We start from the raw sequence: 15,221 nt of genomic DNA, 5'->3' as shown, positions 1-15,221 counted from the left end.
GAGGAGGAGGAGGAGGAAGAGGAGGAGGAGGAGGAGGAGGAGGAAGAGGAGGGAGGCAGGAGGAGGAGGAAGAGGAGGAGGAGGAGGAGGAGGAGGAGGAGGAGGAGGAGGAAGAGGAGGAGGAGGAAGAGGAGGTCCAACAGTCCTGACAAACGTCCAGCTGTTCCAGCACAAAACACTTCCTAAGAAACTCCGAGGCTCAGTTGGTTTGGATTTAAAACGTGTCGATCTGATTAAATCTGATCGATTAAAGGTTCAATTAAAAATTTAAAAAATTATACAACAAACAGACATGAACACAGTTACAGACAGAAACAAGCCAAATGATGAAAAATCTGATGAAAAATGTTCACAAAGAGACGCAAAACTGCCACAGAGATGTGAAACTACCACAAAGAGATGCAAAATTACCACAGACAAAAGAAATATCACAAAGAGACACAAAATTACCACAAATAGACAAAAAACTATGACAGAGACAGAAAACTACCACAAAGAGACAAAAAACTACCACAGACACAAAATTACCACAAAGAGACAAAAGAAATATCACAAAAAGACACAAAATTACCACAAATAGACACAAAACTACCACAAAGAGACACAAAACTACCACAGAGACACAAAATTACCACAAAGAGACAAAAGAAATATCACAAAGAGACACAAAATTATCACAAATAGACAAAAAACTGTGACAAAGAGACAGAAAACTACCACAAAGAGACAAAAAACTACCACAAAGAGACAAACAACTACCACAAAGAGATACAAAACTACCACAAAGAGACACAAAATTACCAGAGACAAAAAATTACCACAAAGAGACACAAAACTACCACAAAGAGACACAAAATTACCATAAAGAGACACAAAATTACCACAAAGAGACAAAAAACTACCACAAAGAGACACAAAACTACCACAAAGAGACACAAATTACCACAAAAAGACAAAAAAAACCACAAAGAGACAAAAAACTACCACAAAAAGACACAAAATTACCACGAAGAGACAAAAAACTACCACAAAGAGATGCAAAACTACCACAAAGAAACACAAAACTACGATCAAGAGGCACGCAACAACCACAGAGACACAAAACTACCACAAAGAGACACAAAATTACTATGAAGAGACACAAAATGACCACAAAAACTATTATATTCTAGATATTGAAAAACTAGATATGTGTGTGTTTAATGTTCGAACTTCAGCTGTTACTGCTGACTCACACACTCACACAGACACACACTCACAGACACACACTCACTGATGAACAACAGCAGGTAAACAGAGGCGGTCGTCATGGTAACCACAGGTGTAAATCACAGAGCAGCTCCGTCATTAAAAAGGAAAAAGAAAACGCTTTCACTGTGCTTTAAATCTGAAGAGATTAAATCAGGTAAGAAGTAGGAAGTTTTCTAAAGTCGCAAACACACACACACACGTGCACACACGCACACACACACACACAAAATACACACAGACACACAAAAATACACACAAAAACCACATTCTTGACCACATCTGTTCCCTCTGAGCAACCAGTTTACCAGTTAGAGTTTTATACTTTACAAACACAACCCAGGTAAACACACACACACACACCCACACACACACACACACACACTGGTGGAATGCATACACAAACAGAAGCAGATGTAAGAAAGTGTGAAAAAATACAGACACACAAACTCAGACATTCCTGCTGACAATTAGCCTCCAGGCCGAGTGTGTGTGTGTGTGTGTGTGTGTGTGTGTGTGTGTGTGTGTGTGTGTGTGTGTGAGTGTGTGTGTGTGTGGGGTGTGTGTGTGTGTGAGTGAGGTGTGTGTGTGGTGTGTGTGTGTGTGTGTGTGTGTGTGTGTGAGTGTGTGTGTGTGTGTGTGTGTGTGTGTGTGTGTGTGTGTGTGTGTGAGTGTGTGTGTGTGTGGGGTGTGTGTGTGTGTGAGTGAGGTGTGTGTGTGGTGTGTGTGGGTGTGTGTGTGTGTGTGTGTGAGTGTGTGTGTGTGTGAGTGAGGTCAGCAGGTCGTGGTTTTAAACTCTGTGGATCCAGTACCAGACCTTCTCAGCTGATTCACGGCTCACCTGTACGTCTGGTTTCACTCTTCTGGTTTATCTTTGACTCCTCTGGACTCTATACCTACTGTCAAGCATGGAGGTGGCAGTATCATTATACTATCAATTTAACTGACTCAAGTCTGAGTCAGAAAGACGACAAATGCAGTGGAACTGCACTAATTCTGGTGCAGTTTAGCTACATTTGTCGTCTTTCTGACTTGGTTCTTCAGGTTCTTGATGGGTTTAAGTCAGGACTTCAGGGAGGCCAGTCTAGAACCTTCATTCCAGCCTGATGGAACCATTTCTTTACCACGTCTGATGTGAGTTTGGACTCATTGTCTTGTTGAAACATCCAACTGTGTGGAAGATCAACCTTCTGCTGATGGTTTTAGGTTTTCCTGAAGAATGTGGAGGTGATCCTCCTTCTTCATTATTCCATTTACTTTGTGTGAAGCTCCAGTTCCACAGAGCATGATACTGCCACCACCATGCTTGGTGGTAGGCTTGGTGTTCTAGGGGTTAAAAAAAGACCCGCCCAAGACAGTCTGAAACTAGTTCTAGACCAGTCCTAAAGAAAGTCCAAGACCCGCGAAAGACAGTCTGAAACTAGTCCTAAACCAGACCTAAAAAGGTCTACAACCAGGACCAAAATCAAACCTAAACCAGTCCAAAGAAATGTTCAGAACCAGTCAGAATACAGTCTGAAACCAGTCCAAAAAAAGTCAAAAACCAGTACAAAATTGGGACCAAAACCAAACCTAAACTACTCCTAAAAATAATCCAAAAACTGACCAAAATACAGTCTGAAACCAGTCCTTAACCGATTGTAAAACTAGTAGTAAACCAGCCTAGAAACATTATGAAATCAGTGACAAAGATTCGTGTGTTTCAATGATTCCATGATGGAAAATTCAGTTATAGAAGTCACTGGAAACTCAAGACTGACATAGATGGTCTTTACAGATGGATGTAATCTTCTGTTGTATTTATGAAGTAGGCTACCCAAAGACTTTCTAGAATATCTGGGTCAGCAGCTGTAGTCGATTGCAATCACACTATAGAAGTTTAGAGGCCTCAAAACTAAGAAATTTTGAATAACACAACTTTTTGTCACCAAAACTGATAATCCAAGTTACAGTATGTCTATTTTTGGTCATGTTATTCATGATTGTATTTTGTGACAAAGATTCATGTTTTTCAATGATTCCATGATGGAAAAATAAGAGTTATAGGAGTCATTGGAAACTCAAGACTGTCATAACATAGATGGTCTTCACAGCTGGATGTAAATTCCTGTTGTAGATATGAAGTCGGATACCCAAAGACTTTCTAGAATGTTTGGAGTCAGCAGCTGTAGTCGACTGTAATCACTCTTTAGAAGTTACGAGGCCATGAAACTAAAAAAACTTGATTAACGCAACTTTTCATGTCACCAAAACTGATAATGTGTATATATTTTTGGTCATATTTCCAAAAGACCTTTAAGAAAATCTATGAATGAACCGAAATTCATGATCGTATTTTGTGAAAAAGATTCATGGTTTAGTTAAAGGAGTCACTAGAAACTAAAGACTGTCATGATACAGATGGACTTTTGTTGACTAATGAACGAGATAATAGACATTTTTCTGTTTTTCTGGATGTTTAGACTAAATTTGATCCTTCTGTGGTGATGTGGAAGTCACATATGAAGCCTGTTTTACTTTTTCTTAGCTCGACTTTTAGGAAACCCATCTGGATTTGTACCGCAGACGTATAAATATGATATATGGCTTCGCTTCACCTGCAGCCTCAGAATGGCAGCTGCTGGCTGGCAGATTCGTGTATCTCAGGAGTTTGTCTTTGGTTTTTTAGACGGAGTGGAGCGTCGTCTCTGGGTTTCACATCTCGGCTGCTTCCCGGATCAGCTGACAGCCTCAGCGGAGCTCGCGTCGATATTCCATCTTCTAATAACCGACCACATTTCCATTGCTAATGACACGGCGGCGGCCATCTTGGCTCCGCTCGCCGTCTCATTACAGGCTATCTGAGAAACCGGCAGCGGCGGGGCGGCTTGTGTGCGCTTCGGCGTGTGCGTCTCTGCGTGTTTGTGTTTGTGCGAGAGCGAGAACAAACACACAGGCAGGAAGTCGGAGGTCAGAGGTCATCAGCTGCAGGAAAATATGTGAAAGTGTGCATTTAAAAGCAGGAAGAAGACAAAGCGTTAAAGGCTGCAGGTGTGTTTTACAAGAAGGACAAGTTAGAAGCAGAAAGACCGAAAGTTACAGTAAATACTTCCTGTACTCTCCTGTAAATACTGTTTACACAACATCATGGAAAAGCTGCTTTTCAGTCATTTCAGGGCCATTTTTTAAGATTAAATATTCAGTGTAGTCACCTTACCCATGTTTTTGTTGGTTTTAGTTGTCCTTTTGGTCTTTTTGTTTATTTTTTTTTCTTGTTTTGATTCTTTCTGGACATATTGTGGGATTTGAGGTTTTCTTGAGTCTCTTTGGGGACATTTTTTTTATCTTTTTGTGGTTGTTTCATGTCACTTTTGCCAATATTTTGCAGGTTCTGGGGTTGTTTTGAGTCTTGTTATCGACATTTTGCAGGTTTTATCGTCATTTTTCATGTATTTTTAGTTGATTTGCATGTTATTGTGGATTTATTGAGTCTCTTTGTGACCATTTGTTATCTTTTTTGTGTTGTTTTTTTTGCTATTTTGCAGGTTCTGGGTTTTTTGAGTCTTTCTATGCATTTCTATGTTTTTGTGGTGATTCAAGTCATTTTTTGTGTCTTTGTGCATTTTTGTGGTTGGTTTTAGTCTCTTTGTGGACATTTTGCACGTTGAAGTGGTTGTTTTGAGACGTGTTGTGGACATTTTGCAGGTTCTATGGCAATTTTTGGTTGATTTGGATGCTTTTGTGGTTGTCTTGAGTCTATTTGTGGCCACTTTTTATCTTTTCATGGTTGTTTTACACCACTGTCTGTAGTTGTTTGTAGTCTTCCTAACAATTTTGCATCATTTTATAGTAATTTCGGTTTGATTCAATTCATTTTTGCATCATTTTGTGGTCATACTGCATGTTTTTATGGGGTTTTTTGAGTCTCTTTTTGGGCATTATGCGTGTTTGTATGTCTGTTTTGATTCCATGTATTTGTCTGTTCCATGAATCTGCACTTTTTGCGACTGTTTTGAGTTCCCCTGTGATAATTTTGTCTGTTTTTGTTGTTTTGAGTGTTTTTCCGGTCATTTTAGTGTCATTTTTGGGGCGTTCTGAGTTTCTTATGTTGTCATGTTACATTTTTTATAGCTGTTTTGAGCGTCCTTTTGACCATTTGTGCCATTATTTTGATTGTCTTTCTGGTTATTTTAGATGCTTTAATGCTTAATTTGGTCTCTTTTTGATTATTTTGCCTGTTTCTGTGGTTGTTTGAGTCTCTGACATTTTCAGTCTCTTCTTGAGCATTTTGAGTCACTTACTGGTGATTTTATTAGTCTTTCTTTGTCATTTCAAGTCTTTTTCTGATCCTTTTCTTTGATTTTTCTCTTGCGTCTCTCTCCATCTCTTAGGTTAACTTTCTAACTAGCAAATATTAACTGTCTCTCCAGTGACTATTTGGGTTTTTGCCTCCGTCATCCTGCCTGCTGCACATTACCGCTCACCTGTTGCTCGCTGCAGATGTTTGGTAGTTAACAGACTCCCGGCGGCGGCTGATGAACTCCAGTGGAAGTTTCTGGAACGCCGGGCTGGTATCTGTTGGTGAAGCAGCACATTTTGTTCATTAAATCTGAATTCTGCTCACATGGTTTTATGGCCTTTAATTAGCAGGAGAGCGGAGAGGCTTTCTGCTTATTACAGGCTGAACCAGTGTGTGTCTGTGTGTGCGGGTTTGGCCTAATCTCGCTGCATCTTTGCCAATAAGCACTTACAGCTGTGGTATGCTGTGTGTGTCCCACTGAGGACCAGTTTCACTTTCAGACGCTGGGATTCGGGACATTTTGTTCGGTGTTCGGTTTGAATCTGTCCCCTGAAGGCCCGTTTGAGGGTTCAGACTCAGTTTTAGGGTTCAGACTCCAGTTCAGGGGGTCCGAGGACACGTTAAATCCTTCAGAGTCCTCACAAAGGCAGGAAAATGTGTGTGTTTGTGACCTAGATGTTGGTTGCATTGTGGTTTCTGGACCTCGACCGGCCGAGCGAGCATCGACACCACAGCAACGCCTCGCCAAGAGAGAGAGAGGAGGACTGTTTAGGAAGGTGGTCAACAAGCAGAGAGAAAGTTTCAGGGAGAAGTTTGTGTTGTTTATGTGAGGGAAAGACGCTAAAGAAGAGATGACAGAGCAAAATGTTGTCACAAAGAGGACTGAAAAGAAGATGAAACAGCAAAAAGATGAGGTGAAAGAATGGAGAAAAGAGGAGGATGAAAGGGAAGAGAAGAAAGAAACAGAAGGAAGAAGATAAACGGTGAAACAAAGAGAAGAGATAGATGAAGACAGACAGTAAAACCAGTCAGAAGAATGAAGAAAACTGGACACAAGTGGAAGACAGAAAACAAGGGAATAGAAGACGTAGAAAGAAGAAAACAAGAGGAAACACAGAGATTGAAAATGACAAAAACCACCACAAAAAAGATTTAAAAACACCTATAGTCACAAAAAAACACAAAAATAAGCAAAACAACCACAAAGAGGCTCAAAATGACCACAAAAAGACAACAAAAACAAACAAAAGCCTCATACAAACACACAAAATCACCAAAGACAGACACAAACCACCACAAAGCGACATAAAACAAAGACAAAGAGGAACAAAACAACCACAGAGACACAGAAAAACAACAAAAACACACAAAACAACCACTAAAACGTGCAAACAACAACGAAAAACACGAAGTTGCCACAAAAATATACAAATGTCACAAAGAGGCAACAAAAAGACACACTGAGACACAAAATTACCAGGAAAAGACATAAAACAACCACAAACATCCTCCAAATTACCAGACACACAAAATCACAAAAAAACAACGAAAACACGTAAAACCAAGATAAAGATACACTAAAGTCACAAAAAAGAAAAAAAGACACTCAAAGACACAAAACCAACTAAGAGCCACAAAATGACCACAAAGAGACTCACAACAACCACAGAAAAGTCAAAAACACATAAAACCAACACGAAAGACAGAAAAAATCCAATAGATAGAAAAAATTCACAACACAAAGACAGAAAACAACCCTGAAAAGACTCCTTAAAGAAATAAAAACAGACACAAAACCAACAAAAAAGGCCTTAAAAACAATAAAAAGACAAAAAATGACCAAAGAAAGACACAAGCCAACACAATAAGACACAAAACAACCACAAAGATCCTCAAAATCACCATAAAGAGACACAACACAACCACAAAAAAACGACAAAAACACATAAAACCAATACGAAAGACACAAAAACTCCAATAGAGACAAAAAAAAACAACAAAGAAGCACAAAAAAACAAAACAAAAACCCTGTCAAGGCTCCCTCAAGAAACTAAAACATACCCCAAACCACCACAAAAGACCTTAAAAGCAATAAAAAAAGACACAAAATGACTATGAAGAGACACAAAAAAACCAATGAAACAACACAAATAACCACCTTAAACAAGAGGAGATACAAGAGAAGACAGAAAAAAAAAAAAGTCCCAAGACATAATAAAACAGGACTAAGGTGGAGGTGAAAATGGAAATTAATAAACAGTAGAGACAAAAGAAAGTCAAACTAAAAGAGGAAACCAAGATATAACAGAAAGAGAATTTAAAAAACTGCAAAATAAAGTAGAAGAAGTGAAGCTGGAGGGAGCAGGAAGGCGACAGTAAACTGACTGTGGTTTCTGGAGGCCATGTTGGTCTATTTAACACTAATCAGCTGTGAACCAGAATGAATGTCACGATAATTACACCGTGTGATGCTGTGTGTGTCTGTGTGTGTCTGTGTGTGTGTGTGTGTGTGTGTGTGTGTCTGTGTGTGTCTGTCACACTGTGTGTTTGTGAGGTTCGGGTCCCTGAGTTCACGTTGGACCAGATTTTGGTTGAAAATTCCAAATTCCAAAAGTTCCTTCAGGCATGTTTGTGATGGTTGTGTTTAGTTTTTCTGGTAAAAGTGAATACAAAGAAACAAATATATTTAGTAAGAAACTGTTCTATTAACTCCTTAACCTGCTGCTTCACTGAAGAATATAGATGATACATAAAAAAAGAAATATTAATTAAGCCTAATCTCCATAAAGACGTCTCTGTTTAGTCACTGTAGCTTCAGGTGTCCACAACACATTGATCAGACACAAAAACACCAAAAACAGACACAAAACTACCACAAAGAACCACAAAAGCACTGCAAAAAGGAACTAAATGACCACAAAGAGACACAAAACAACATCAAAAAGGCATAAAACTACCACAAATGACAAAAAACAACCACACAGAGATGTGAATCGGCCACAGAAAGACAAAAAATGACAAAAGGAGACACAAAAATAACACAAAGAGACAGAAACAAACTACAGAGAACACAAATCCATCCCAATCCATCCCAAAGAGACACAAAACCACCACAAAGAGACACAAAATGACCACAAAGAGACAAAAACCACACAGAGACACAAAATAACCATAAAGAGACACAAAACAATCACAAAGAGACACAGAACAACCACAGAGACACAAAACAACCACAAAGAGACACAAAACCAACCAATAACAGACAACAAAGCCACCAAAAAGACACAAAACTACAACAAAGAGATACAAAACCACCACAACCACAAAATGACCACGAAAAGGAACTAAATGACCACAAGAGTCCAAAACACAACAAAGAGACACAAAACTACCATAAAGAGAAACAAAACAACCACAAAATGACAGAAAATCACCACAGAGACAAAAAAACACCACAAAAAGACTCAAAACCAACCAATAACTGATAACAAAGCCACCAAAAAAGGCACAAAACTACTACAAAAAGATACAATACCACCACAAACAACCACAAAAAAGGAACTAAATGACAATGAGAGTCCAAAATACAACAAAGAAACACAAACAAACCACAAAAAGAAAAGAACCACCACAAAGAATGACCATAAAAAGACAAAAAAATGAACTAAAACAGACTCCATAAAGACCCTAAGGGACAGAAAATGATCAAAGAAAGAGACCAAAAACAATGTAAAACAAAAACGCACAAAAGCATCACAAATACACACAAAATGCAACAAAATAACCCCAAAATTCACCATAAATGACACAAAAACACACAAAACAACTACAAAAAATACAGCCATCTGGAACTTGGTTTTGTGAAACTTTGTCACTCGTCCACTCAGACATTTTATTGTACAAAAATCAGGAACCCGGAGATCACAGCTGTGTGAAGACAGCATCCAACTCTGGTGGGACTCGAACCCACAACCTTTGAATTTCTTCTCTTTTCTACTACAAGTCCAACACACTGTCCGTTACGCCACAGAGCCTCTACACAAACAGAATAAGCTGTACAATTCAACAATATACATTTCTGGATCATGCATATTTTTATATTTACACCAAATTCAGATGCAATTTCATTCTAAACTACCACAAAAAGACACAAAATAACCTCAAAGAGACACAAAACCACCACAAAGAACAACAAAATGACCACAGAAGTCCAAAACATCACAAAGAGACTAATAAGAGACACAAAATCACCAAAAAAGACACAAAGCTACCACAAAATGCTACAAAAGAACCACGAAAAGACACAAAACTACCACAAAGAGACACAAAGCAACCACAAAAGGCACAAAACTACTACCAAAAGATACAAAACCACCACAAAAAAACACAAAATGACCACAAGAGTCCAAAACACCACAAAGAGACCAATAAGAGACACAAAACCACTAAAAAAGACACAAAAGTATGGCAAAAAGATACAAAACCACCACAAAGAACCACAAAATAAACACAAAAAGGAACTAAATGACCACAAGAGTCCAAAACACCACAAAGAGACTAATAAGAGACACAAAACCACCAAAAAAGACACAAAGCAACCACAAAAAGGCACAAAACCACCACAAAGAGACACAAAACCACCATAAAGAACCATAAAATGACCACAAAAAGGAACAAAATTACCACAAAAAGACTGCAAAACAACCACAAAGACACACAAACCCACCAAAAAAGGCACAAAACTACCACCAAAAGGCATAAAACCAACACAAAGAGCCACAAAATGAACACAAAAAGGAATTAAATGACCACAAGAGTCCAAAACACCCCAAAGAGACACAAATCTACCATAAAAAGACACAAAACCATCACAAAAGACTCCAAAACACCACAAAGAGACAAAAAGCACCACAAAGAGACACAAACCAATCAATAAGAGACAACAAAACCACCAAAAAAACACATTAAAAAATCCAGAAAAAGAAACAAAACCATCCACAGACACAAAAATACCAAAAAAGACATGAAACACCACAAAGAGACACAAAACAACAACAAAAAGACATGAAACCACGCTAAAAAAAAAAAAAAAAAAAAATCCCCCAAAACACTGCAGAGAGCAAAAATAAAATGAGATATTTTCTGTCTCAGTCTGACTACCATCTGTCCAGCTGCTGTGTCTTCAGTCTTCCTCTAACACTCGTCCATGTTGTGTGTTTTTCCTCGACACTGAGGACGTCCACCTTCACCTCTGACCTCCGATGACGTGCTGATGACCAGACAGGAAGAGACCTGAGGGACTCTTCACAGATAAAACTGGTTCTTACTGTCTGAACTCTGCTGTTGTGACGTGTTTCAGGCTAAAGTCACACTTCAGAGTTCAAAAAGACACAACAAAACTGAACCATCAGCTACACAACGTTGATAAAAGTCCTCCAGTCTGCTCCGTACTCACACAATACTCCAACCACGACTCTGAATCCATCAAAGAAGAACACACGGTTTGTATTTACAATAAAATGATGCAATATTGTCCCTGTCAGAGACACTGCTGCTGGTTAGAGACACAAACACAACACACCAAACAACCACGAAAAGATGTAAAATGTCCACATAGAGATGCAAAATGACAACAAAAGAAGCAAAATGTCCACAAAAAGACTGAACAGTCCACAAAGAGACACAAAACAACCACAAGAAGACAGTGTCCACAAAGAGACAAGGGAAGTCCACGAAAAGACACACAAAATGTTCACAAAAAGATATGAAATGTTCACAAAGAGACACAAAACAACCACCAAATGCTTATTATAGTTTGTAAGTGTGTTTTCTTTAAAAAGCAATTTACTGTTATTTTACAGATATTCTGTATTTTGTTAAATTACAAGTAATAACGGCTGAAATAAGAGAAAAAGTATTAATTTACATGTTCACATTAAAAAAACATCACTGTAAAGCTACAGTGTATTTTTATACTGTATTTAAATCAGAAGAAATAATGTTATTTTACAGCTAACAGTCTGTTAAGGTCAAAAAATATCAGTTTATTACTTTGAAAAAACAACACATTAAAGCTACTCAGTTACTGGTTTTAAATGTTGTTCAGAATTAAACGTGTAAATTCATCGTCTGGTTTGGTAATTTTATGGATATTTTCACGTATTTCATAAATACTGACAAAAAAAAGGTAAAACAAAAAAAATCACAGGTTTGTCTTTACAGTTTTTCTGCCACTAATTGATGGCAGAAAATCAATTATCTTCACCTGTCAGAGGTTTAACGTTGTGGCCGATCAGTGTGTACAGTTTATTATTGCTCTGTTAAACAAACACACACATGTTCTGTGATTAAGGTCACGCAACAGATCAATAACACCTCGACACGTGTGTTTTCATGAGTGTGTGTGATGATGACATTCCTTCCAGACATGTCAGCACAACTTCTGCTTCCTGGCAATGCTCTTATAACACAGGCACGTTAGTGTGTGTCTGTCTGTGTGTGTGTGTGTGTGTGTGTGTGTGTGTGTGTGTGTGTGTGTGAGCTCATAGATTAGCTAGTTTTGTTGAGTCAGCCCCTCCACTGTAACCTCTCCTTGGTGTGTGTGTGCTCGTGCATTACTCATCTTATGGGGACTAAACGCTGGTCGTCTTGATCATAATAATCTAGTTGAATAGTTTAGACCTGGTCTGAGGTCCTAATGAGGGTCGTGGGGGTTTCAGGTTCGGGTTAGTTGTGGTTAAAGTTAGTGTTGGTCTAAACTAAACAGGTAAAACGTCCTCAGAAGTGATGAAATGTAACTGTGACTGATGGTTTACGACGTGTGTGTCCTTATTCATGTCTACTGTTTCAGCCTGGGGGACACACACATTATCCTCTCTCACACACACACACACACACACACACACATAATGATCACACACCTTGATCGTCCCACACACTGTGTTGCCCTGCAGGTTTCTCCGTCATCTAGAACCACAGCTGATGATAAGCGGCTGAATCACACACATTTGTGTCTTTGTGAGGACCTCGGTGACATCATGCTTTCCTTCAACCTCAACATGATTCTAACCTGAACCTTTAAACCAGAGTTCACCCCCCAGAAGACAAAAAACTACAGATAAAGCCTGATAAATAACCAGTAATGTGTCGATATTCAACACTAACTTACACACAGGAGATTTTCCAGTTTAACCCTTTGATGCACAACATGGGTCAAGAGATACCCATTTTCCATTGAATATGTTGTGCATCAAAAGGTTAAAAGAGCCTCAGAATTTACAAGACTTTCAACCAGACAACTGCAGTTCACCATGCTGGTTAATATGGGGAACCAAAACTACTTGGTGAACATTTGGCATCGAAACTGCTCGGTTCAGTTTAGCTGCAAAAACTACTTGGTTAAGTTTAGTCATTAAACTTACTGGGTAAAGTTAGGGCTCTAAAATTAATCGATTATGGTCGGTCACCAAAACTACTTGGTGAAGCGTAGAAACCAAAAGTGCTTGGTTAACATTCGTAGCAGAAACTACTTGGTTAAGTTTAGTCACAAAAAAAATTTAAAACTTGGTTAAGTTTAGTCACCAAACTACTGGGTAAAGTTAAGGCTCTAAAATTACTTGGTTATGGCTGGTCACCAGAACTACTTACCGATGCTTAGACAGCAACATAAATGGGTTAACATTAGTAACAGAAACTACTTGGTTAAGTTTAACACTAAAACTGGGTAAAGTTAAGGCTTAAGGATGTTGATCCGGACTTGGGATGGACGTCATCACGTCTCTAAACTAACAGTGGAGGGAGGTTTCAGCAGACTGATGGATGCAGCCTGCGGGACAAATAGAGATACACTAAAACAAGACGCAGTGAAGTAGTTAGTTATAGACTCTATTCTGATTAGTTTTGTGGAAGATGTCAGTCTGAGGAACGTTCTTAGAATCACAACGAATGACGGCAGTATGAGCTTCAACCTGCATCACTGGCTGGTGACCCACACAGGGCTGTAGTCACTGATACATGGACTGTAGAAAAATGTTTCTGCTGAAAAAAATAACAATATAGATTTAGAAATGTTAACTTGCTGTTGCTGGGAAGGTTCTGTTCTAATGTTCTGATAGTCGCTCTGGACTCTGAGGGTAACTCATGTTTCTATAACAAACCAGATAAAATGTTAATGCCCTTGCGAAAGCAAATAGCTTTGGTTTGATTTGATTACATTAATGTTTACATTTACAAGAAATGTTTTAACTGTTGCTGTGTAAAGGGAATACTGCTGTTAAAAAGCACTGTATTTGTTTTGGGGGTTTTTTTTTTGGTTTTGTTCTTTTTTGAAAGTTTATTTTGAACATTTCAACACTAAAAGAAACATTCACAAAAAAAATCAACCAAAATCCAGCAAAATTCGCTGGATTTTGGTTGATTTTTTGTGACTGTTCTTAAAGAAGACATTAGACGTTTTACTGATATATATATAATCACTTTAGATATTTTTAAGATTTTTTTTTTTGAAGATTTTTACCCATTTTTAAAAAATATTTACCAATTTGGGGATTTTTTTTGCTGAATTTTTGGATTTTTTTCAGACAAGGAAACGATATTTTTTGGTGCCCATAAATGAAGACAACAGGAGGATTAATGTTAGTCTTCATCCAGTGTTTCCATACATTATAAATATAAACCTGGATGATAAAACACTGACCTGTGAGGCTCTGTGGTGTAATGGACAACATGTTGGACTTCTAGGGAAACACACGAAGGGATTCAAAGGTTGTGGGTTTGAGTCCACCAGAGTCAAGCTTTAAAGTTCTGAATTCAGGAATTAAATGTCAGCAGATGGAAAAACTGAGAGTCTGAATCTTATTAAAGACCACCAGAGTTTTAAAAGTGCAGATATTTACTTTACATTCCATCTTTGACTGAATCAGCCCCATGTGAGGGATAAATAAACACAGGTAGTGTCTCCAGTCTGTCACCTCGTAAACCAGACAGCATCCTGGTTGCCATAGTTACCACAGAGATGGTAATGACAGGGCCGGCAGCCAGGTAAGCTGCGAGGCGATTGGCCGAGAGCAACAGACAGGTTAAAGTCGTGGCTTCTAATCTGATGTGTGCAGATTACAGAGCAGCAGTGTGTGTGTGTGTGCGTGTGTGTGTGTGTGTGTGTGTGTGTGTGTGTGTGTGTGTGTGTGTGTGTGAGACAGGTTTATTAGGTGAATGATCACAGAGCTCTCAGTAATCAGCATGAGAGTCGATCTGTGTCGTAACTCTTCAGCGTTGATCATTATTTTCTACTTATTCGTTATTAAGTCCGAAGCTCCGTGATAAAAACACGCAACACGTCATAAGAAACACACGTGGACAAGTTTCCGTGTAACGTGGTTCAACACGTGTGACTTTTAACCTGAAATTTCTACAAATGCAGCAAAACATGAATAATTTCTGCAGGAATATTCTGTTTTTAAACCTTGAGCATTAATCCTCTGTTAGTTCCGCTGTTCAGCTTTGACTTCTCCAAACATTTTCTAATATCCGTGTATCGATATCTCCACAATTAGCAAACTACAGACTGGATTTGTCAATTTCAGCTGCATAGACTGACACTATTTCAATCAGTGTTTTACTGAGTCCACTGCACAATGATAGAGTTCAAAAATCAACAACAAAATAGAAACAATGAGGACAAATAGGCGCAATTTAG

General features: G+C 38.5%; 1 protein-coding gene across 1 annotated transcript in view; it reads right to left on the bottom strand.

Moving 5' to 3' along the window:
* Positions 1 to 8,204, bottom strand: part of plekhg2 (pleckstrin homology domain containing, family G (with RhoGef domain) member 2) — a 104,940-nt gene extending 96,736 nt beyond the window's left edge. The window contains exons 1-2 of the mRNA XM_055012270.1: positions 5,979 to 8,204; positions 5,712 to 5,802 (exon numbers count right to left, since the gene is read on the bottom strand). The gene's annotated coding sequence lies outside the window, so the exon portion shown is untranslated. The remainder of the gene's footprint in view (positions 1 to 5,711; positions 5,803 to 5,978) is intronic.
* Positions 8,205 to 15,221: the final 7,017 nt, after the last annotated feature.

The sequence above is a fragment of the Amphiprion ocellaris genome, chromosome 7, assembly GCF_022539595.1.
Source record: "Amphiprion ocellaris isolate individual 3 ecotype Okinawa chromosome 7, ASM2253959v1, whole genome shotgun sequence".
NCBI lineage: Eukaryota > Metazoa > Chordata > Actinopteri > Pomacentridae > Amphiprion > Amphiprion ocellaris.
Note: the sequence above shows the minus strand (reverse complement) of the source record. Positions and strands in the feature narration are given on the sequence as shown.